This window comes from Pongo abelii, chromosome 5 (genome assembly GCF_028885655.2).
Source record: "Pongo abelii isolate AG06213 chromosome 5, NHGRI_mPonAbe1-v2.0_pri, whole genome shotgun sequence".
Classification (NCBI taxonomy): Eukaryota; Metazoa; Chordata; class Mammalia; order Primates; family Hominidae; genus Pongo; species Pongo abelii.
The window spans coordinates 55,403,957-55,427,351 of record NC_071990.2 but is presented as its reverse complement, the minus strand read 5'-3'; the positions used below and the strand labels follow the sequence as shown (position 1 = coordinate 55,427,351).

Genomic DNA, 23,395 nt, shown 5'->3' with positions numbered 1-23,395 from the left:
AACCCCTATATTCAGTGCTTTAAGAATAAAAGCAAGGAGAGATCAATATGGAGCAAATGAGTTATGAACAGCCCTGAGCAAGAGGTGGGCTTCGGCTGGATCCGTAGCAATGAGTAAGAATCTGATCAGGTGGCAAGAAGAAATATTTCCATCCCATACAAGGATAAAAACATAAGCAAAATCACGGAAGAGATATGAGAGTTTGGTACATTCACTAATCATGAAGGAAGAAAAAAATTAAAGAAAAAAAAACCTGGCATGCTGGAAAACAGGTTCCTTTTACTAGGAGTAAGAGATAAAATTGAATAGACAAGATAAAGCCAAGAATAGAAGGACACAAAGTTTTGTGATTCAACAAAACTCTGTTTTAAACAATTCTGGCAGTAGCAGGGGACTAAAGAAGAGACAGGTAGCTAGGAAAGTGTTTCAGTGTTCAAAAACCCAGTGAGGAAGTGGACAGAGTATTCCAGAGATGGTTTAAGGAAGGAGCCTTGAGATTCAGTGACTTGACAGAGTATACGAGATGAAATTTAAGACATGAAAGATAACTCAGGAATTTCTCTTAGGAGTCAAAATCTGCCTACGCAGGCTCACATTCCATCTCTCAAAATGCCCACAGAATGCTCTTCATTCAGTCATTCAGTCACTACTCCACACTGTGTGAGATACTGGAATGGGCTCTCTCAATCAGATGATGGACTTTCCAGTCTTTTGAAGTCATGATCTCCATTGTGTGGATTCAAGGTACAGCTTTATGATGTGCTACAAGCATTAAAAAGATGACTTGATGACATATATATTTGTCAGTAACCCTGCCTTAATTTTAAATTTTATATTTTCCGCTTGACTCAGCCTTTGCAGTCTCAGGCCTACCAAAATTCAAATCTTATTTGGAGCATAGCCCAGAGAACCATTACCATTGAATAACTCCTTAGCTCAAAATATGGAACAGGAGTCACAAGCTAATCATACAAAGAAGTCTTGAAGAATGGCAATAAATTTTGCTGGGGAACAAGGATCAGAAAAGATCCCGCAACTAACAGAACTGAGGAGCATGGAACGCAAAGGGTGCCTCCATTTACCATCTTAGTGGAGACAATCCTGTTCCCATCTCTGGGCTCAGAAGTTTTAAAAAGAAAGTCTAACAGTACAGAAAGCCCAAAGATTAAATATGATACAGGAATAAAAATAGAACATGTTCTTTTCTGTCTTTTGGAAAGCCCTCAGCTTGAGTCATAATTTGATCCAAGCCCAGACAACTAGAACTATACCTGGATCCTAGGCTCCGCAATGCAGCATCTGAACTTTGGGGATGGCAGCATCTGAATTCTGGTGATGGCAGTCTTCCTGCCCTAAATAGTATAATGGTGAAGTTTTGCAAAAATATTCTCTTCTCCAAGAGAAAAAGGAAGAACATCTATCTTGCCTGCTAGTATAAAAGCTATCGCATGGGGAAATAAAATTTCTTTTGTTACCTAATTAGAATTAATCTATTGACATGTATGGGGATACATCCTAAAACTTGCATAAATTTCTCAATCATTCTAGGATATGTCATCTTTTTCCCAATCACATTTCATTCAAGTTCAGTGGTTCTCAAAAGGGAAGATTTGTCCCTCATCTGACAACATCGGGAGACATTTTTAAATAGAATCACTTGTGCAGAGGAGGGCTACTAGCATCTAATGATTAGAGACCCAGGATTCTGCTAAACATACTACAATGCATGAGACAGCCATCCATATTTAGAAATAATCCCACCCAAAATGTCAACAGTGCCAAGGTTGACAAATCTTCATAAAGTTGCTCACTTCATATTCATGATATCATGCCACTAATTAATAACTTTCAACATTCATTGAAGTTCTCTTTTGCACATAATGCTCAATTGTTAGCAAAAAAATGAATTAAAAAATAAGATTTGCATTCACTTAAAGGACTCAATCCTTATGCTTACAGTTTCCTAAGGTTTAGTAAAGTACAGTTTTCACTTGAAAATTCCAGCCAATGAAGGAACAAGTATCTGGTGATTACATGATAAATTACATCTGTAATTTGTAATTGTTAAGTCATCGGTAACTACTAGTTGTTCATAATCCAAGTTTCCTGCAAACTTATTCATTTAATTTTTAAAATGTAACTTTTGAATTCCTATATATGTGATGTTAAACACCTGTTACCTATTTGGAAGTTAAAATGCATAAAGTACTTTTAAAATACTACTTATTTCTGAGCTATACCTATGCAAATAAATATTTTGGAACCGTAAAAAATTCATTCTGGAACTATGTAAACTCTGAAATCACAGACCTCGAAAGGACCATGCAAACCAAACCAGGAAAACATAGATAAATTAATCTGAAGAAAAAAATGGAAATAAGAAGTGAAACTTATTTATAATTAATTACAATTATAGGACTAATCGATAGCCAGATACCACACAGAAAAATATACTGTACAAAACATACAACAGAATGAACAATGAGGTTACAATATTATGTACAAGACTTAAGATTACTACTAAATATACTTTATGTTGTTCTGGTGGAGAGGCTATGTTCCAGCCACGGTCTAGAGATATTTATCATAAGAACTATTTGCATGGAATACTTGTGAAGGAACCATCTATAAATGAATTTTATCAGAGAACTACAGAGTAATGGCACTTGCATAGTGAGTATTGCAATAAAATATCACCTGTATTTAGTTATAGACTTAATAAAGCACTCTCAACAGTTCAATCCCTGAACATTTGGAGGGCTTTATTTGAGGACAAAATTAATTAGGTGTGCCTTTAAATATATATATATATAAAATAAGGCATTATTTTATTAATAACTATTAAAAACTCCCAGGAAGCATATTCTTTTATCATACACAGTAGAGTTAATGAGTAGAGAAAAAAAAAAAAAGATATCACTATGCCATGTAAGCTGAGCAGACCATTAGGCTTATCTAACAGTTAAATGACTCATTTCAGAAAAAAAGTGGCCTTACAAATCCATGCCTCAAAAAAAATTAAAAATTGCATTTGATATTGAGGTTTAGGGTCATTTGTAGCAAGTGGAAATTCCACTGAAATTCTATAAATACAAAGGATATAAAATAAGTCATAAAAATTGATTTCAATTCATGGGCTGCTCTGGAAAAACAGTTTGGCAGTTTCATTTATAAAATGACACATGCAACTAACACACAACACAGCAACTGCACTTTGGTGATTTATCCAAGAAAAGTTGAAACTTATCCTGTATACAAATATTTATAGCAGCTCTATTCATAATAGCCTGACAATGGAAACAACCCAAACGTCTTTCAACAGGTGAATATTAAACTATGGTACACCCATACTGTGGAATACTACTTGGTAGTAAAATAAATGGCCTACTAATACATGCAACAACCTGGATGACTCTCCAGAGAATTATGCTGAATGAAAAAACACCCATCTCCAAAGTTTACATGCTGAATAATTCCATTTGGTTAGATGCTGCACTCTTAAAATGACAGTGGGAGAGGTAGATGTGGCTAAAAAAGGCAATCAGAGGAATTTTTGTAGTTATAGAAATATTCTCTATCTTGACAGTATCAATATCAGCATATTGGTTATGATACAGTATTATAGTTTTGCAAGACAGCACTACTGGGGGAAACTGGGTAAAGGATACAAGGAATCTCTCTGGATTTTTGCCCTCAACTATATGTGAAACCACAATTATCTCAAAGTTTAATGAAAAAAATCTTACTGAGGAGCAATGTCATGAGACTTAGATAGAAAAAAAAAAAAAACCTATAGCACACAAGATAAGAGTTCATCTGTAGGGTCAAATTGCCAGGTTAAAACTCTGCTTCATCAATTACTATGAAGCTCTTGGACAAGTTACACATGTCCACAAGCCTCTGTTTGGGCAGATGCAGAGAGGAGAATAACAACAGTCTTTATCTTCTTGGGTTATTTTAAGATAAATAAGGTAATGCATTTTGACCTTATTATTATGATGATGATGATGACTATTTTATATGTTCACAATCTGCTACAGTATAATTACTATAAATATGTAATAAATTTGATAAGAGATTTTAAGATTTGAAAAGAGATAATGTTTTTTCATACCATTAGCAATATAATACAATTTGTAACTATTTAATCATCTGCAGTATATAACAACCAAACCTAGTCTCAGTTTGTTCCTGGTTTCTGACCTGAGAGAATTCATTGAATAGGCTTCTGATATAATAGGTCAGTGGGAGAATGTTCCAAAGAGAAATTACAACTTTTTAAAATCAAAAGTCCGAGGCTATAATTACCTAATGTACAAGCCAATAAACCAAAGTCAGAATTTTGACTGAAACAAATATAAAAAATATCACAGGTGCTAACATCGCTGCAGTCCATTTTCCAGTCTCTCTCTTAAGCTGTTTCTCTCCAACTATTGAATGCTTTATGAGTTGCACTACATCCTCCAACAGGATATGTTGAAGTCCTAACCTGCAGTACCAGTGTATGTGACCTTACATGGAAATAGGGACTTTGCAGATGTAATCAAGTTAAAATGAGGTCATATTAGACCAAGGCTGATCCTAATCCAATATGACTATATGACTTGTGTCTATAAGGAGAGAGGGGACACAGAGACAGACACAAAGACAGAACTGCACGTGACTACAGAGGCAGAGAATGGAATGCCAAGAATTGCCTACAAGAGCAGAGATAAGAGAAATGCATGGAACAGATTCTCCCCTAGAGCACTTCAAAGAGAGCATGGCCCTGCTGACACCCTGATTCCAAACATCTAGACTTCAGAAGCATAACAGAATATATTCAGCTGTTTTAAGCCAATATTTTTGGTACTTTGTTACAGCTGCACTAGGCAGCTGATGCAAATGTGTACAAAAATGCTTTTATTTTGAAACCTTCAAAATTTTAAAATAAACTTAAATTAACAAGTAAATTTACCATTTAGAAATGATTGGTTTTTGTAGCTTAAATGATATTGTTAAACTAGTTATCTGATATAACTTCAATATTAAGCAATTTTATTAAGAAATACTTTGCAAACTCTCATATATTGAGGGAAAAAATTCTTGAATTCGTTATTTCTTTCGGTAACTGACTTTATGATATGTATCAAAATGTCTGTCTACATAATGTAAGAAAATGTTTCATAAAGGATTGTTTCAGAGCATCCCTTTCATATAAAATCATTATCCATGGTTCACAACAGTTGAAAATCATATATCTTTTCTTTCTTCAGCTGTCAAGATTGTGTTTGTCTTCTCATTTGATTACCAGAAATTTAAGATGACAATTAAAACATGAAAGAAGTTTCTATTAAATTAAAAATTGACTATAATATTCAAGCTGTCAAGTGCAATTTGATATCTCATGTTGACATCCAAACTCATTAAAAGATTCTAAGCTGGCTTCATAATAATACTTATAACAACATGGCCCAATAGCGCAGATTACAGTCATCTGCACAGCATGATATTCAGCAGGTCACAGAACATATAAACACATGACGCACTCAGTCACAGAGTGTTGGGTGCAAACATCTCCACAGATGGATTACCAGTAGAATCACCGATCTTATCAAACTCATAAAAACAATAAACATACTTCCAATTCATTTTCTAAATCTCAAATGGGAATCCCATTTGCTCAATACCTAATCATTATTTAATTTCTTCAATTTACTTTAACTGGAGGGAGGGGATAGCAATATCACTTTCATACCAATATGATTCCAGGGTCTGTTTGTACTGGCTGCTATTTGCCTCCTTAGATATAAACTATAGGAATTTTAGATATCGGGGGAAAAAAAATACCCAATACATGTTAATGACATTAAAACACAATTATTCAATGTCATTTGGAAGCATTTATTGAATAATTCCTGTAAACAAATTCATTAAGAAAAAATAAACCATTTACAGAGAGACCTTATAATTCCAAAGGATTATACATGGCTTAAAAATGCAAATAAAATTAAATTATTATTTTACCAACATCTAAACTGCAAGGCTATCCTGATAAAGTTGTGTCTTGTGCCATACCAAAGTGCTGTATTCTTGTTCTGGCCCTGATCAGTAATCATTTGGATGAATAAATAGAGACACATTAATATAATCTGCAGAAATCAACAAAAAACACACATGCTAGATGCCAAAACAGATATGTAACATAGTGACAAAGTGGCAAAATAACAAATCAACATGAACATTATTAAGTTCAGGTGCAATAAATTTAGAGGTTTTAATTTATATAAAAAATTAACTACATTCACACAGGATTAGGCAGGGTTTGGAGCCCATTATGTCATGAAGAATAGTTGAAAAATTGGAACTTTTAGTCCAAAGAGAACACTAGGAGACGCACTAAAGGGTAGTCTTCAATTATATGAAGTGGAGAAGTAGAATTAAGAACCAAATGACAAAAATCACAGGTTGGCTCAGCGGCATAGTTGGTAAGATGGCACAGGTTTTGACCTCTACTCTGAAACTTATTGGTTGTAAACCTCAGTCATGTTATTTAAGGGCCTTAAGCCTCATGCTGCTCACCAGGAAAAAGGGTAAAATGACAGTACTGACCCCGAAGCATTTCTATGTGGACTAAATGAGACGAAGGCCCTCAAGTGTACACGTGCCATAAAAACTGCTAAAAACTGTTAGGTAATAATCTAAGATGGAGTTTTATTTAATAATAAAGCTGCATAAAAATAGAATTGGTACCTCTATTTTAGGTTTTTTGTTGTTGTTGTGTTGTTTTTAACTGAAATCCCTCTTTATGCACATAATTAAGCAGAGGACACATTTTTGGAGAGAGTCCTATAGGATAACAAGTTGGATTTCTGAGATATTCTTCATGTCAGAATTCCAAAATAGTATTTGTTTTGCCTGCTCAAAAGATCTGTGAGGTTCATAAGCTTGCTCAGCAGTGAGGTGTGTTGTGGTTTCCTACACCAGAGTGACAAGAACTCGCCTCCTACTCTTCTTGCCAGTTTCTCCAGAATCAGCCTTCAAAGTTCAGCTTCATTTATTTATTTTTTTGCACCAATAAAAAGTATTTAATTAATGAAAACAAAATGACAGGTGGGTTTTTTTTGTTTTTTCGTGTTTTTTTTGTTTTTTGTTTGTTTGTTTGTTTTGTTTTGTTTTGTTTTGAGAGGGAGTCTTACTCTGTCACCCAGCCTGGAGTGCAATGGCGCGATCTCGGCTCACTGCAACCTCCACCTCCCAGGTTCAAGTGATTCTCCTACCTCAGCCTCCCAGGTAGCTGGGACTACAGGCGCACACTGCCATGCCCGGCTAATTTTTTTTTTCTTGTATTTTAGTGGGGTTTCACCATGTTGCCCAGGCTAGTCTTGAACTTTTGAGCTCAGGCAATCTGCCCGCCTCAGCCTCCCAAAGTCCTAGGATTACAGGCGTGAGGCACAGTGCCCGGCCAATGGCAGGTTTTAAAAAAGAAGAAGAAACACTTGCTGATCCATCTAGCCTCTCATTTTACGGAGGAAGAAGCGAACGTCCACCACGGGCCACACACTGAAAGTCACATCCTGGGTAAGAACTCAAGTCTGTTAACTGCCATCTAGTGTCCTTCCCACAGTCCTAGCTTCCTCAGCAAGGGTTACCTCCCTCACTGTTTTTAGGGTGTGCCTTGGATCACTCCAACTATACCCTGATGCTGCTCAAAGGCTGGACTACACCTTCTCCTTTTGTTCCCCTCCTCTTGTGACCCACTGTGCTCAGCCCAGACTGGTCATATAATCTGAATAGACCTATAGCCTCTCAAAACCTGTGGCCTTCTGTGGCAGGCCAGTTTCCCATTAGCCACCAGAAGAGTCAGTTTCTACTAATCCTCTATTATAACTCTGATGTATGTATAAATTAAACATTAAAGAACTGGAGAAACTGGTGCCTGAGTACAAGGGCTGGAATACGAAAAACAAACCCATTATGACCCCACCTGAGTTTTCTTAGACCCTAACGTCTGATTGAATCATAAAGGCATTCTTATACGTATACCTTGTACCAGGGCCCACTTAAGAAACTTTCCAAGACTCTAGAGAAAACCTTCCAGACTCCAGACTCTAGTTAAAGATTAGATATAGATTGAATGAAACACTCCGGCTTGTGGGTGCACTCCCACAAGTAGGCATGGGGCTTAAAATGTACATAAGCACTAGAAAAAAACTTGTTACTTGGAGTTGGTCTGGTGAGTTACTCAGGCCTTTCTCCTGTAACCAGTTGCAGAAATAAACTCCCTTCTTTCCCCGTCTGTCTGCATCTCGTTATTGGATGGTGAGAACAAGCAGCCGGACCTTTCTGTCTGGAAACACTCCAACTAGATTTGGGGCCATTTTGCCTGGGATTCATTGCTTCTTCCATCATTTTATAAACTGAAATGACATTTAAGGCCAGAAAGAACCCAAGAGACCACATCATGGATCATTCCTCTCATTTTATGAGACCACTTCTTTTTTGTTTGTTTTGGAGGTGGGGCCTTCCTCTGTCAGCAGGGTCACAATCTTGGCTCAGTGCAACCTCCACCTCCTGGGCTCAAGTGATCCTCCTACCTCAACTTCCTGAGTAGCTGTGACCACAGACACGCCTCACCACTCTTGGCTAATTTTTTTGTATTTTTGGTAGAGCCAGGGTTTTGCCATGTTGGCCAGGCTGGTCTCAAACTCCTGGGCTCAAGTAATCCATTCATCTTGGCTTCCCAAAGTGCTGGGATTACAGATATGTGCAACTGTGCCCGGTCTAGGCCACTTCTATACTGGGACATTTTGATGCAGTTTAAAGAATGAAATATTCAACTCTCATCTTAGGAAAGATTTGCTCAAATTCATCTCAAATTAATAATGAAATACTGCCTTAATAACTGAAGGTAACAGAGTGAGAGTTGACTAAAGTATAAACTAGAGACTACTAAAAAATAAATTTTAAAAAAACATAAACCCATGGCCGGGCATGGTGGCTCACATCTATAATCCCAGCACTTTGGTAGGTCAAGGCAAGCAGATCACCTGAGGTCATGAGTTCGAGACCATAACATGAACAACCACAATACCCTCAAGTCCTGGAGAGGGTCAGGGATAAGCAGAGCAATGAGTCAGCACTCAGGGAGGACTGTGGTTAACATGCTGTGAACATGTACAGAACAGAGTTTTACTTTTGATGAAACACTTTCCTTATGCAGCTTTATAGTTTTAGATTTTAAGTGTTAGGTCTTTGATTCATCTCAAATTAATTTTTGTATATGGGGTGTGATACGATTATGTACATATATTTATACACACACTTACACATAATACAGTTGTTACAGAGCTATTTACTGAAAAGACATTCTATTTCCCATTGAATTGATTCATGCCTTGGTTGAATGTGACATAACTATATAAGGAGGGTCTATTTCTGGGTTCTTTCTTCTGTTCCATAGATCTCTTTATTGATACATACGTCAGTATCACACAATCCTGGTTACTATAGCTTAACAGTCTTAGAGTTACTTAATGTAAGTTCTCCACTTTGTACTTCTCTTACAAGATTTTTTAGGATATTCTAGTCCCTTTGCATTTCCATATATATTTTAGAAACAGCTTGTCAATTTTTTTAATGGCATACAATAAAGGATACAACTCAGGAAGAGCCAAATGCATAGGGCAAGGTATAGGAGTATAGAGGAAGTGAGGAGCTTTCATGCCCTCTCTAAGCACATCCCCGTCTCAGCAAGTCAATGTGTTTACCAACCCAGACTCTCCGGCTTCATTTTTTTTCTAAGTTAACTAAGCAACATTATCAACACCACTATTCAAATACAAAAACAAAACAAAATTGTTAAAAGCTGCCTCTAGTGGTTTTAATAACATGCAGAAAAGCTTGTTATTATGTTATGTAGCTAACAAGCAGGCTACAAAACTATATAAGAGCAAAATTATAATTGGAGAAAATTCACCCCAAAACAAAAGGAAACACACACACACACACACAATGAGGGTGGTTTTCTTTGAGTAGTGGTTCTACAGGTGGTTTTTTGAAGCTTCTTTTCACTTTTCTGTATTTAACAAATGTTTATCAACGAATATGTATTATTTTGCAATGGGGAAAGATTTTTTAAAAGAAGTATCTCAACAGTTATTTTTGAGTTTACAATAACCACTTATTTTCTCATTCACAGACTGTTTGTTGTAACTGGTGATTCAAAACCCTGCATATCAAAATTTAATAATTCTTACAGAGCAACACATGAACAAGTACAGAATATCCAAACTAAAGCCCCATAAAGGGGCTTTAGTTACAGACCCATAAAGGAAAAAAATTAAAATAACTAGATGTACTTAATTAGGGCTTAGTAAGTAGCTCACTGATACACAGTGTCATGCCTAACACTTGGGGGCTAGTACAACAGTCACTGAAAGGAGCTCCCACAGTAATCCCCAACACATGCTATGCCTTCTCATGCATTATTTAAATGCATCATACTCTACCCTCTCCACTAGACTGTGAGCTCTATGATGGCAGAGATTATGTCTGTTTAGTACAATTCTAAATGCTCAGTAAGTACATAATTGTTAAATAAGCTAATGATATACTGCCTTAATAACTGAAGGTAACAGAGTGAGAGTTGACTAAAGTATAAACTAGAGACTGCTAAAAAATAAATTTAAAAAAAATCATAATACCCATGGCCAGGTGCAGTGGCTCATGCTGGTAATCCCAGCACTTTGGGAGGCCAAGGTGGACGGATCACGAGGTCAGGAGTTGGACTCCAGCCTGGCCAACACGGCGAAACCCAGTCTCTACTAAAAATACAAAAATTAGCTGGGCATGGTGGCGGGTACCTGTAATCCCAGCTACTCAGGAGGCTGCAGCAGGGAGAATCGCTTGAATCCGGCAGGCGGAGGTTGCAGTGAGCTGAGATCAGGCTACTGCACTCCAGCCTGGTTGACAGAGTGAGACTCCGTCTCAGTGGTGGGGGCTGGGGGGTAGGCACGGTGTGGGGGGAGGAATTATAATGCCCATACAGAAACTATTAATATTTGAACACATGTTTGCTTATGTTAAATCGAGGTTAGGTTTTTGGTAATATAAAATATTACCCATTTATAAAGGGCTTCAGAAAGAATAACCAGAAATACACTGAGTACTGTAAAAGTGATTAGGTAAATGGATAGATCTATATCAAAAACATAAATATTAATTTCAAATGAGAACTTTGTCAGAAGAAGAAAGGTTGTATCAAATGTCTCTGGGGATTCTCCGTAAAATTTGCATTTTTCATTATTTTATTATGTTAAAGTCATTCTGCAAACAGTTTCTTGGCATTTTCATTAATCATAACAAAATAAATTACTAAGTCTTGTGTTTTCAACACAAGTAGTGATACAAATTAGCTATAAAGCATGACTCATTTTTTTTCTTGTGTTTCTGGTATCAGTTTTGTTATTATATAAACTTATTTCAATAGCAAGAAAAGATTAATTGGCTGTTTAAATAAATTGTGGTTATGTAGGTTTCAAATATCAATAAGGTGAAATTGAAGTAACTATATATTTCAGAGCAGTCCCTGGGAAGCTGAAGTCTATATTTTACAACTTGATATAATAGAAGAGTGTAAGGCTTAAGTTCATCCAATAAGTCATCCAAATATGAATCTAGATTCTTTTTTCAAGAAGAATGCATCCCTCATTCTACTCTAAAGGTAGGCAAAACTTACAACAAGATGAGGATCTCGTTTTCTTGAAAATGTCGGATAGGTGGGGAAAATGACTTTTAAATAGTGACTATCGTTAGTGCCAATGGTATCTGAAAATCATTGCTGAGATATGCAGAAGACTAAGAATTTTCCTCAAGCGTAATCAAAGCTATTGATTTTCCTGTTATCAGGGTTTGGACTTGGGAGTTGCCATCTCTCTTCGCTCTTCTCTCATTACTCTCCCAGAATAATCCCGTCCAGTCTTACATCCATGAATGACTTGCAAACCTCCAGACTTCACTGCTCTCTTCTCCTCTAGACTCACATATCCAGTTGGTTTGTGGACATCTTCCCTGGACATCCAACAGGTTTTCTTTCTTTATGCCTAACACCCTGAGTTAATTTCCAACTTAGGATCTTTGCACTAGCTGTTCCATCCGCCTGGAATGCTCCTTTTTTTTCATTTCTATCTTATCCATATGCCAACTTCTCTGAGAGGTCTTCCAGACTACCCATTGTAGAGAGAACCCACTCTCTCTGCCATACTTAATTGTTGTACCCTACTTTAACTTATAATACTTATTATGTGAAGTAAGTAAAATATTTATTTATTTATGTGCTATTTCCTGTACCCCCTTCAGTAAAATAACAGCTGCTTAAAGGCCACTGAGTCGGTATATTCTAATTTACCACTGGCCCCATCATGTTGGTTATTCCATATTTTAGGTACCGTCACTATCTTGGATAAGACCTATTCTCTTACAAGTAAATTCAGTTTTGCCCTCACGGTATAATAAAGGAGAAATAACTAGAGATCTGTCGACCTACCCCTTACTTATTCACCTTGACTCTCCTCCTCCTTACTTCACAACACTCATACATAATTCCCTGAACACCACAGGAAGTAGGGTTCAGTCTCTTTTAACCTCAGTTTCAGAAATGTAGTATAATTTATAACAAAGACATATTTAGACAAAAACACCACTGGCAACAAGAGCCCCATGGAGTGAAATGCTGAATGTGTCATGTGCCCTCCTGTCCCATCTCTGAGTCTATTTAAGGCAATAAAGTCACTCTTGGTGCACGCTGACATTTGCAGAGTAAATGCTGTAGGAAAAATAATAAATGTGTGTTCCAATACGAACTTTTAAAACGGCTTGCCAAATACATTTAACAAGGGTAGTGTGCCTTCAACTATAAAATAGTGAGAAAGTCTATAAATAAAATGTCTTAAGAAAATGTATTTTGTTTAGTTATGTTAGGAACAGCTTTTCATAAAAAGTAAAATTGTTACATACATTTAGTGGCAGAAAAGCAGTCTCAGACTGTTATAAAGTAGAGGGTTAAAAACAGAAATAATTTTGTGCCAATTGTGTAAGTGGACACAAATTTATTTAGTTCGAATGCCAAATAATATTAAATATTAATAATATACCTAGCCTGGAAAGATTTTATTTTTCACTTGGTGAAAGAGTCATATAAATAATCAGAATATCTAAAATAATCCCAATACCTACCAATTCTTTATTAGTTGTTTCCCTTAGGATTCACTTTTAATCAAGCCTGCCTAGACAGCTGTATCACAACTGAAAAAAGTGCTTTTCTCTCTATGTTACCCCAGATACTGCCAACAAATCTGGTCAGAAAACTAGCCCACTCTAGTTCGACTTTTTATTCTTTTCAAAATAACCTTTTACATTGGCTTCTTTACTTGTTTATAGAGCACTTGCATACAGGGAAGTTAATAAATAAGAGATAAATAAAGAAATATATCTTTTAAATGTGTAAAATACCGCTGGATTTATATAGACAGATTTCTAGGACTTGTGGGTTACATATGAACAGTAACCTGGTTTCTCAGCTTTCTCTCTCTACAATTGTGCTCAGTTCTGACAACGGGGCTAACTTGCAAGACTGCAATTCTGAGACAAAGTTGATGTTTATAGAATTCTGCTAGTCACAGTTGCTTAAACCACACCTGAACCAGAAAATGCACCTGGCAGCTTATTTCACTTTCATTTGTCCTTAAGGCCTATGTCAGCATAACAGTGGGGGAGAAGGAGACGACTTGGCCACATGGTATTGCAGCTATCACTGGTTGACTTATCGCTCTGCACAATTTACATATGGGTGTGTATATGTGAGTCCATGAGTAAATCTTGCTTTTTTCCACTCCTTCGCAGCTCAAAGTTCTAACCGATTTCAAAGACAGGGCTCCTCACTTAGTTGAGAGACTTAAGCTTAGAATTAAGCTTTCCCCAAAGAGTTGTGGCCGTTATTTAGCAATTGCTACAACACTACATATCTTAAGTGAAAAGACCTTGGCACCCTTTCCATGGAATCATCATTGATTATGTCATCTATACCTCTCTTCTCTTTCAGTTTTAACCATCCTCTGTACAAATCAAAAATATTTCTCATATGTATACAAACTAAACTGAATTATTTGGGAGACAATGGAATTTCTACATTGTTACATTAAAATCAAAGATGATTCGTTTCTTTAACTCAAGTAATTAATGGTTTTATCAAATTATTTACTCTGTGTGTGATACGTCCACACACATACTTAGGATTCCAAGGGCTCCTGCCCCCACTTTTTGGTGAATCGTATTTTGGATCCACTCCAAATTTCTGTGGAATCACATTTTGGATCTAATGACCTTGGAGAGATTTAACGCTCTTCTTTTCCTGTAAATGTCTTATTCTAATTCTTCCACATACAAGATTTAACATGCTAAATGGGAGTAAAGCCACTCCATAAACAAAATATAGAATTTCAAATAGTTTGAAGACCTTATGTTAATAACAGAGCTATGAGTATGGCTTTGAGTATGAACCAAAGGTGACAGATTTCTCAGATAATATATTGAGATATCAGTGGACATGAATTGGCCTAGTATCACACAAATAAGTGCTTCTGCAATAAACCACTTTCTGTATTTCTTTCAATGTATATGGACTGATGTTTTTGTCTGACATTAACAGACATAGAAATTGTAGCCATATGCTGTAATTTTCAGTTATATGTATAAGTGATCTCCTACTTAGCTCTTTTGACATTTGAAAATCCTGAACTTTTCTGCATGAGAGATTGACACTCAAAACAAATTTAATAATTCCAGTCTTTAATCCATCAATTACTAAGTATTTCATTACTTACTGTAATTACTGTACATGGGGCTGCCAGCACGTCAATATGCAGTTTCAATAATATCATTGTATTTCTTTTTACCACGTATTTGCACACTTATTTGAATATTTTATTGCAATTTGAACTTATAATCAATTTTGAAAACTGGAAAAATGAAAATTCTGAAGTTAGTGACAGGATGTTTATAATTTGGATACAATTAAAGCAAAGATGAACTTCACTGTACATGCCAAAAGAAGCAACTCTTTGGTCTTGATCAGATGACCATTGCACACATGTTCCATTGTGAAGAAAAGGAACAATTTTTTAAAAGTATAAAATACTAGAAACATACTGTTGAATATTGTGCTTACAATGTTTAAAGAGTAATCAATCGTCAATTGTATTTATATTTTAGCTACTAGAAAATAAAATTTGCCTTGTATTAGAAAATAAAATTTGACTTTCATACCTAGGCATACGTTGAAGATAATACAGGTTGGGTTCCAGACACTACAATAAAGTGAGTATTGCAATAAAATGGGTTACACAAATTTTTTTTGGTTTCCCAGTGCATATATAAGTTATGTTTACATTATACTGTGGCCTATTAAGTGTGCAATAGCATTATGTCTAAAACACAAATGAACAACCTTAGTCAAAAGATACCTTATCCCTAAAAAAATGCTATCAACTGAGCCTTCAGCAAGTTGTAATCTTTTTGCCAGTGGAGGGGCTTGTCTTGATGTTGATGGCTGCTGACTGATCAGGGTGGTGGTTGCTGAAGGATGGGGTGGCTATAGCAATTTCTTAAAATAAGACAATAATGAATTTTGCCAGAAAGATTGACTCTTCCTTTCACAAACGATTTCTCTGTAGCATGCAATGTTGTTTAATAGCAGTTTACATATGGTAAAACTTCTTTCAAAATTAGAGTCAATCTTCTTAAATCCTGCTGCTGCTTTACCAACTAAGTTTTTATAATATTCTAAATTCTTTGTTGTCATTTTAACAATGTTCATAGCACCTTCACCAAGAGAGTAGATTCCATCTCAAGAATCCACTTTCTTTGTTCACCTATGAGAAACAACACCACATCCATTAAAGTGTTATCATGACACTGAAAAAACTAAGCCACACCTTCAGCCTCCTCTTCTAATTCTATTAATAGGTCCCTTGCTATTTCCACCATGTCTGCAATTACATCCTCCACAAAAGTCTTGAACCTTTCTAAGACATCTACAAGAGTTAGAATCAACTTCTTTCAAACTGCTGTTAATGTTGATATTTTGACCTCCTCCCATGGATCACAAATGTTCTTAATGGCATGTAGAATGGTGAATTCTTTCTAGATTTTCTATTTATTTTGCTCAGATTCATTAGAGGAATCACTTATCTGTGGCAGCTATAGCTTTATGAAATGTCTTTTTAAATAATAAAACTTAAAAGTCAAAGTCACTTCTTGATCCATGTGCTACAGAACAAATGTTGTGTTAGAAGGCATGAAAACAACATTAATCTCCATCAGATCTCTTAGGTGACCAGGTGCACAGTCTATAAGCAGTAATATTTTGAAAGGAATCTTTTTTTTCTGAGAAGTAGGTCTTAACAGTAGGCTTAAAAAGTCAGTAGACCTTGCTGTAAACAGATGTGCTCTCATCTGAGCTTTGTTGTTCCATTCATAGAGCACAGGCAGACTAGATTTAGAATAATTTTTAAAGATCTTAGGCATTCTGGGATGGTAAATGAGCAGTGGCTTCAACTTAAAAGTCACCAGCTGCATTGACCCCTAAAAAGACAGTCAGCCTATCCTTTGAAGTTTTGAAACCAGGCATTGACTTCCCCTCTCTAGCTCTGAAATACTAGATGGCATCTTCTTCCACTAGAAGGCTGTTTCGCCTACATTAAAAATGTGTTGTTTAGTGTCACTTTGTTCATCAATTATCTTAGCTAGATTTTCTGGATAACTTGCTTCAGCTTCTTCATGAGCACTTGCTGCTTCACTTTGCACATTTACATTTTGGAGACAGCTTCTTTCCTTAAACCTCAGGAACCAACCTCTGCTAGTTTCATACCTTTCTCCTCCAGCTTCCTCATCTCTCTCAGCCTTCACAGAATTGAAGAGAGTTAAGGTCTTGCTCTGGATTAGGCTTTGGTGGAGAATGTTGTGGCTGGCTTGATCTATCCAGGGGTGTCTAATCTTTTGGCTTCCCTGGGCCAAAAAGGATTGTCTTGGGCTACGCATAAAATACACTAAGAACAATAGCCAATGAGCTAAAAAAATAAAATAAAATAAATAAAAAAAAATTGCAACAAAAATCGCATAATCTTTCAAGAAAGTTTACAAATTTGTACTGGGCAGCATTCAAAATTGTCCTAGGCTATATACGGCCTGCAGGCCACAGATTGAACAGCCTTGAATTCTAGACCAATAAGATTTTCTTCCTATCAGCAATAATGCCATTTTACTCTCTCATGATGTGTATGTTTACTGGAGTAGCACTTTTAATTTCTTTCAACAACTTTTCCTTTGCTTTCACAATTTGGATAATTGTCTAGTACAAGAGGTTTAGCTTTTAGCCTATCTCAGCTTTCAACATGACTTCCTCACTGAGCTTAATCATTTCTAGCTTTTGATTTAAAATGAGGGCATGCAACGCTTCCATTTCCTTGCACATTTAAAGGCCCTGGTAGAGTTATTAAGTGGCCTAATTTCAATATTGTGCCCAAGGAGTGGGAAAGACACAGGGGAATGGCCAGTTGGTGGAGCAGTCAGAATACACACAACATTTATAGCTTAAGTACACTGTCATATGTGCACATGATTTGTAGCACCCCAAAAAAATTACACGAGTAGCATCAGAGATCAATGATCACCAAAAAAGATATTATAATAATGAAGAAGTTTGAAATATTGTGAGAATTACCAAAATGTGACACGGAGATACAAAGTGAGCATGTGCTGTTGGAAAAATGGCACTGACAGACTTGCTTAAGGCAGTGTTGCCAGAAACCATCAATTGGTAAAAACACAATTGCTGCAAAGTACAATAAAGCAAAGCACAATAAAATGAGATATTCTTCTAATTTTACTTGTACAGATTTTTAGAATACCAAAGTAGAGAACTGTGCTGATAAAGATGATAGACAGAAATAAAGAACTGTAAATAGGCCAGGCGCGGTGGCTCACACCTGTAATCCCAGCACTTTGGGAGGCCGAGGCGGGTGGATCACGAGGTCAGGAGTTTGAGACCAGCCAGGCCAACATAGTGAAACTCCGTCCCTACTAAAAATACAAAAACTAGCCGGGCATGGTAGCGCCTGCCTGTAGTCCCAGCTAGTCGGGAGGCTGAGGCAGGAGGATCGCTTGAACCCGGGAGGCAGAGGTTGTGGTATGCCAAGATCACGCCACTGCACTCCAGCCTGGGAAACAGAGTGAGACTCTGTCTCAAAAAAACAAACCAAAACAAAACAAAACAAAATGTAAATAAATAGGTAGTTCAACAGATGGTGAAATGGACAAATAAATAGAAGTATGAAATGGGAGATAAGAAAGAAGAAAGATGAACGGGTAAAAAAGTAAATCAGAAGGAATCAGAAGGGATAGATAAAAAGAGAAGGGAAGTGAAGAGAAAAACATAATGGGAGGGAAGAGAAGAGAAGCATAAAAGAAAAAAGAAGGAAGAGAAGGGACAAAAGGAGGATAGAAAGGATGAGATGTGACAAGAAAAGATGAAAAGGCCAATAAAGATGAAAATGGAAAGGAAGGGTTGAAACTAAAATAAAGAATCATAGGGGAACACTGTAAACAGTTACTTACTCTAAAAACAACTTAGCTATATTGCAATCATCTTTAACAAATAACTCAGAAGTTCTATTTGAGAAAAATATAGCATTTTTTTTTTTTTTTTTTTTTGAGACGAGTCTCACTCTGTCACCCAGGCTGGAGTACAGTAGCGTGACCTGGGCTCACTGCAACCTCCACCTCCCAGGTTCAAGCCATTCTCCTGCCTCAGCCTCCCGAGTAGCTGGGATTACAGGCACCTGCCACCACGCCTGGCTAATTTTTGTATTTTTAGTAGAGACGGCGTTTCACCATCTTGGCCAGGCTGGTCTTGAACTCCTGACCTTGTGATCCACCTGCTTCAGCCTCCCAAAGTGCTGGGATTACACGTGTGAGCCACCACATCCAGCCGTTAAAATATAGTACTTTTAAAACATCTGTTGAACGAGTCTTATGAGACTAGGTATTTGGAGTAACATGCTGTTAAGAATTAAAGCCATCATTGCTAGTGTGTATATATAAATGACAGCCCAAACATCTTATGTTGAGTTATTCTATTACCACCATTGAGATGGAAGATGCCACTCTTTAGTGCTTTGAAAACTGCCTTTTCTTCTCCAAGTAGTAATGTTTATGTAATCAAAGAAGGAATCTGATGTTAAATAAAGAACGAAAACCCTTTGAAATGAAAATTTGGCCAAAGAAGTGGAAATAATAAGCTTCACAGTGATACTGTGGGGAAACCTTAGTTAACATTATTTTATGATACTCTCAATAAGAAGTGATCACAGAGAATTTCAGAGCAGTGTGGGTGGGACGCAGGAGTGACCACATAGCCTAAACCTTTCACAATACCAGAGAAAAACCTGCAAGCCTAAAGAGTGTTAATACTTTGTCAAAAAAACATGACTATCCCAGGGCTGCTAATGTTCAATTTCACAAATGATTAATGAACACAAACAATGTCTGCTGTGACTTTCAGAGAATAGGAAGGAACTACAAAAATCAGTGGACTTGATCCATTTATTTACTTGTGTACTTATAATTATCATTAGGTCCCTAAACTGGAAGCTTCCTAAGATCCAGGAATATATTTTTACTTTCCTATCCCTGAAGAGGAACTTATTGCTTGGCAGATAATGGTCAATAAATATGTTTAATCAAAGGGATAGTGTAAAAGAGCACAAAGTTAGAGCCATTAGATAATCATCATCACTGCATAACTTCTCTATAAACTCTTCAACATAGGCTCCTGCCAGTAACCTGGAGACTACACCTGACTCTATGTCAGTATGCAAGAGAGGCTGACCATGACTACTTCAAGTTTCCCATGGACCAGTAATCTACAAATTATTTAAGACACAGCTGAAAAGATAAATGTCATGTGCCCTTAGGGGACATCTCACCCCACTCTTAAGGACAATGTAAAAATAAAACAAAAGACAAACTGGGTAGTAATTAGATGTCCCCAGAGGAAAAGTTTCCTACCATTCATGATCATGTGATTCCAGGACTTCCCAACATAGACAGCATGCCCAATGAATATCTCTCATATTTGGATCATCTCTCCACCAAGGCTCACCTTCCTTACAGCATCACAGCCCCTGAAAACATCCTTTGCCCCCTCCATCACCCACCCCTACCTTCTGTACATGTTAGCCCCCTGCCTCCTTAGTGCACCCTCCTCCCCAGTGTACAGCCCACTGGCCCCTCACTCCACCTCACCTCCACGTATATCCTTTCCACTGGAGCCTACCATTTCCCCCAGCTCTTGTCTCAGGAACCCACAGCACTCAGCCTCCCAATCCCCTTGGGAAGCCTGCTCTACCCTTAGGGGCCAGGATACTTCTAGACAGTGCCCATGCCCATTGGCACACCTCAGTGGGAAGGAAGCTCCCACTGAAGGCTCTAACACATTTTCTCAGAGAAATGTTGTTGGCTTTGATTCTTGATGGAGTTTAAGTGCTATTTGTACAACTTTTTATCTATGGCATCCTTAAAGCTGGGCTGTGAATAACCATCATTTAGAACTCTGTTTCCACCGGGGAGCAGATGTATTCTGATGTTCAAATGATAAATTCAACAACAAAATTCTAAAATACATTCCATCTCTAGATCAGAAATTAAAGGAACAAAAGCACATTTCAAAATGAACAAAACATTGTGTTTAAAAAGCTGAATTGTGAAACATCCATGGGACATTCACATTTTGCAACTTATAAAGGGACAGACGTGCAAACTTACCTAACTAGCTAAACAAGGACAACTTGAAATTTTACCAATAATTAATTAAATTAAGCTAAGTGGCCTCTTTTCAAAAGGTCTCCTCCAACCAGATTTATGTAGTAGAAGAATCCTGCTTTGATGGGATCACAGTTTCACCCCAAGATTCTGGACACTTAAAAGTATAATAACATTACATTTTGGCAACTCAGTATTGTATAATGTAATTAAATGGGAAACAAGTAGGTGAGTTGCTGCAAGGTGAGTCATGGTCAAGAAAATACTCAGTGAATGAACCTCCACCTTAAACTATAAAGAACGGTGGACGCTAGAGGGAATAAAATAGAAAGATTAATAAAATTATTTACTTCATCCCAAAAAAGTTTAGCCAGCTATCGTCATAAACTCAAGGGCATAAACGTAAAAGGCATCACTGAGTCAGCACCAGAGGTGTGGTTTGTCTCCATCTATACAATCTCTTTCAGCAACTGTTCAATTGGTAATGCTTCCCACAATAAATTCTCAGCATCTGCGGTCTAGAGCCTGCCAGCTTTAAAGGCAGGATCCACCCAGCCCCTTAGGCAGGCTCTAGAGGGTGTAGCCAGCACCCTAAATAGGTGTATACCCGACGTGTGCCTGAGCCCCAAAGGCAAGGGGGTGGAATTTGCAATTGGAAGGTGTGGGGACTTCTACTTTTCTGGTAACTATAGGAAGACAGAGAGAAACAAACGCAACAAAGACCTGCACTCCCAACCTTCCATCATTCTGTTTCACATTATTCTCATTCTCCAATCATTTTGAGTCTCCCACCGCCACCCCCACCCCCCAATAAAAACAAAAAACCCCAGTTTTCTCTTCTAGTCTCTTTCATCACTGTCTCCCTTCCTGTTGCTTGTCAGCAATGATTCAGCCTCAGTCATGGATTTCCTCGGGGCTCTTGCACTTGTTAGGATGAGAAAGGGAAAGAAGGGAGGTGCCTGCCAGTAACCTAGTAAGATGTTTGTAAATGGGAATTTGGACATAAGCTGTTGAGCATTAAATTCTAGCCTCAATTGCTTGCCACCCGCACACCATCTTCTTAAGTGTTCTGGCCGCCTGAGCTCTCATTTCCACTTCTAGGTCAGAGAGACCCTATAACCTCACCACTCCGAGCATAGACAACATGCTAACCTGTGTTCCCATAACCTCCCAGCCTCCTCCTATAAAGCACTGTTGTCTCTTTACATACCTATGACTCCTGCAATGAACACAGGCACATTCTCTGCCTCTTCACTCACCTTATACAGGTAAGTCTCCCCACATATCACACAGAACAGGCCAAAAGTCTCCAAGTCCCGTTCCAGGAGCAATCTGCTCTAGGCATACTCTCCTCTTCTAGATCACTCACCACGATCTAGAGCAGTGGTTCTCAAACGTTGGTAGGTACAGGCTCTCCTGGAGAGCTGCTAGGGCACACAGACCCAGACTCAGGCCGACCCAAGTTTGAAAAACACAGGTCGCTACCAGTCTGCATTCAGAAATGGGGTCCTGTACAATTAAGAGGTTGTGTGAAAAAACTGTCTTTTCAAGTTCTGCTCCCCACTCAGGATCTAAAGAACACCCACGCCCCTCAGCGACATAAGCTCTCCCACATTTTCCCGGAATCCCCCACCACCACGCCCTCTGCTTCCACCCTGGACTTCCTCCCACGAGACTTTTCCCAGCGGTCTCTCCTCCCGCTTCCCCTCCCGGGGTCCTCGGCGCACTCCTACACTGGAAAAGAGGAAACAAATCCAACGTCCACGAGAGGCGGCGCCTGTCCTCTGGGGACCCAAACCGACTCCACCCGAGACAACTTTTCAAACTTCTCAACTCACTCGCACCCCCACGACAATGAAAGAAACGTAGAAAAGAGGGAAGCAACTGAGCTCTGCACCCTGGGGAATTTCCAATCCCGCGCGCCCTCCCAACGGGGAGGCCCCTATCCCTGCCGTCCGCCACGCCGGCCAGGGGCGGGTGAAGCCCCGGGCCCCCCAGCATCCCGAGCACCTCAACCCTGCACCCGCTGGGGTCCCGTCCGCCGAGGTCCGGGGCAGGGGAGCCCAAACCCCACTTACTGCCAGGAGCGCCCCAAGTCGCGCGCAACCGCGCTCGCCGCACCGCGCCCGCCGCCGAAGGTTTGCCTCCCAGGAAGCAGCAAGCGCCTGGGCGCGGGCAGGGAGGGGAGGGGAGTTACCTGCCCAGCGTCAGGTCGGCGGAGGGAGGCTGATTCCGGTCCGAACCGCGCCTCCCCGAGACGAGGTGCAGCGCTGGAGGGGGCGGGAGTGGAGACGGGTTACAACAAGTCCCAAGTCGTGGCACGCCAAACCCCGAACAGCCAGAAAGCGCTCGGAACTTGTCTGAACTCAAACACCCAGCCTTCTCCCAGCGGAGTATGAAAAAGCCTTTCTTTCCTGCCCGCCCTCGGGGCTACGGGACAATTACAAGTCCCGACACCCTGCTGCTGGGCTGGGGCGAGGAGGTATCCCGGAGGACAGCGACGCTCACCTGGGAAGAAGGCAGATCTAGGCCGAGTGGG

At 38.6% G+C, this 23,395-nt stretch overlaps 1 protein-coding gene across 4 annotated transcripts in view; it reads right to left on the bottom strand.

Moving 5' to 3' along the window:
* FAM83B (family with sequence similarity 83 member B) overlaps positions 1–23,135 on the bottom strand; it is a 99,708-nt gene extending 76,573 nt beyond the window's left edge. The window contains exon 1 of one of the 4 annotated variants that reach the window (XM_009241979.4): positions 23,054–23,135. The gene's annotated coding sequence lies outside the window, so the exon portion shown is untranslated. Of the gene's footprint in view, positions 1–22,066; positions 22,512–22,934 lie in introns of those variants that run through there. The other 3 variants (XM_009241978.3, XM_009241976.3, XM_009241975.3) reach the window with 3 other exon arrangements.
* Positions 23,136–23,395: the final 260 nt, after the last annotated feature.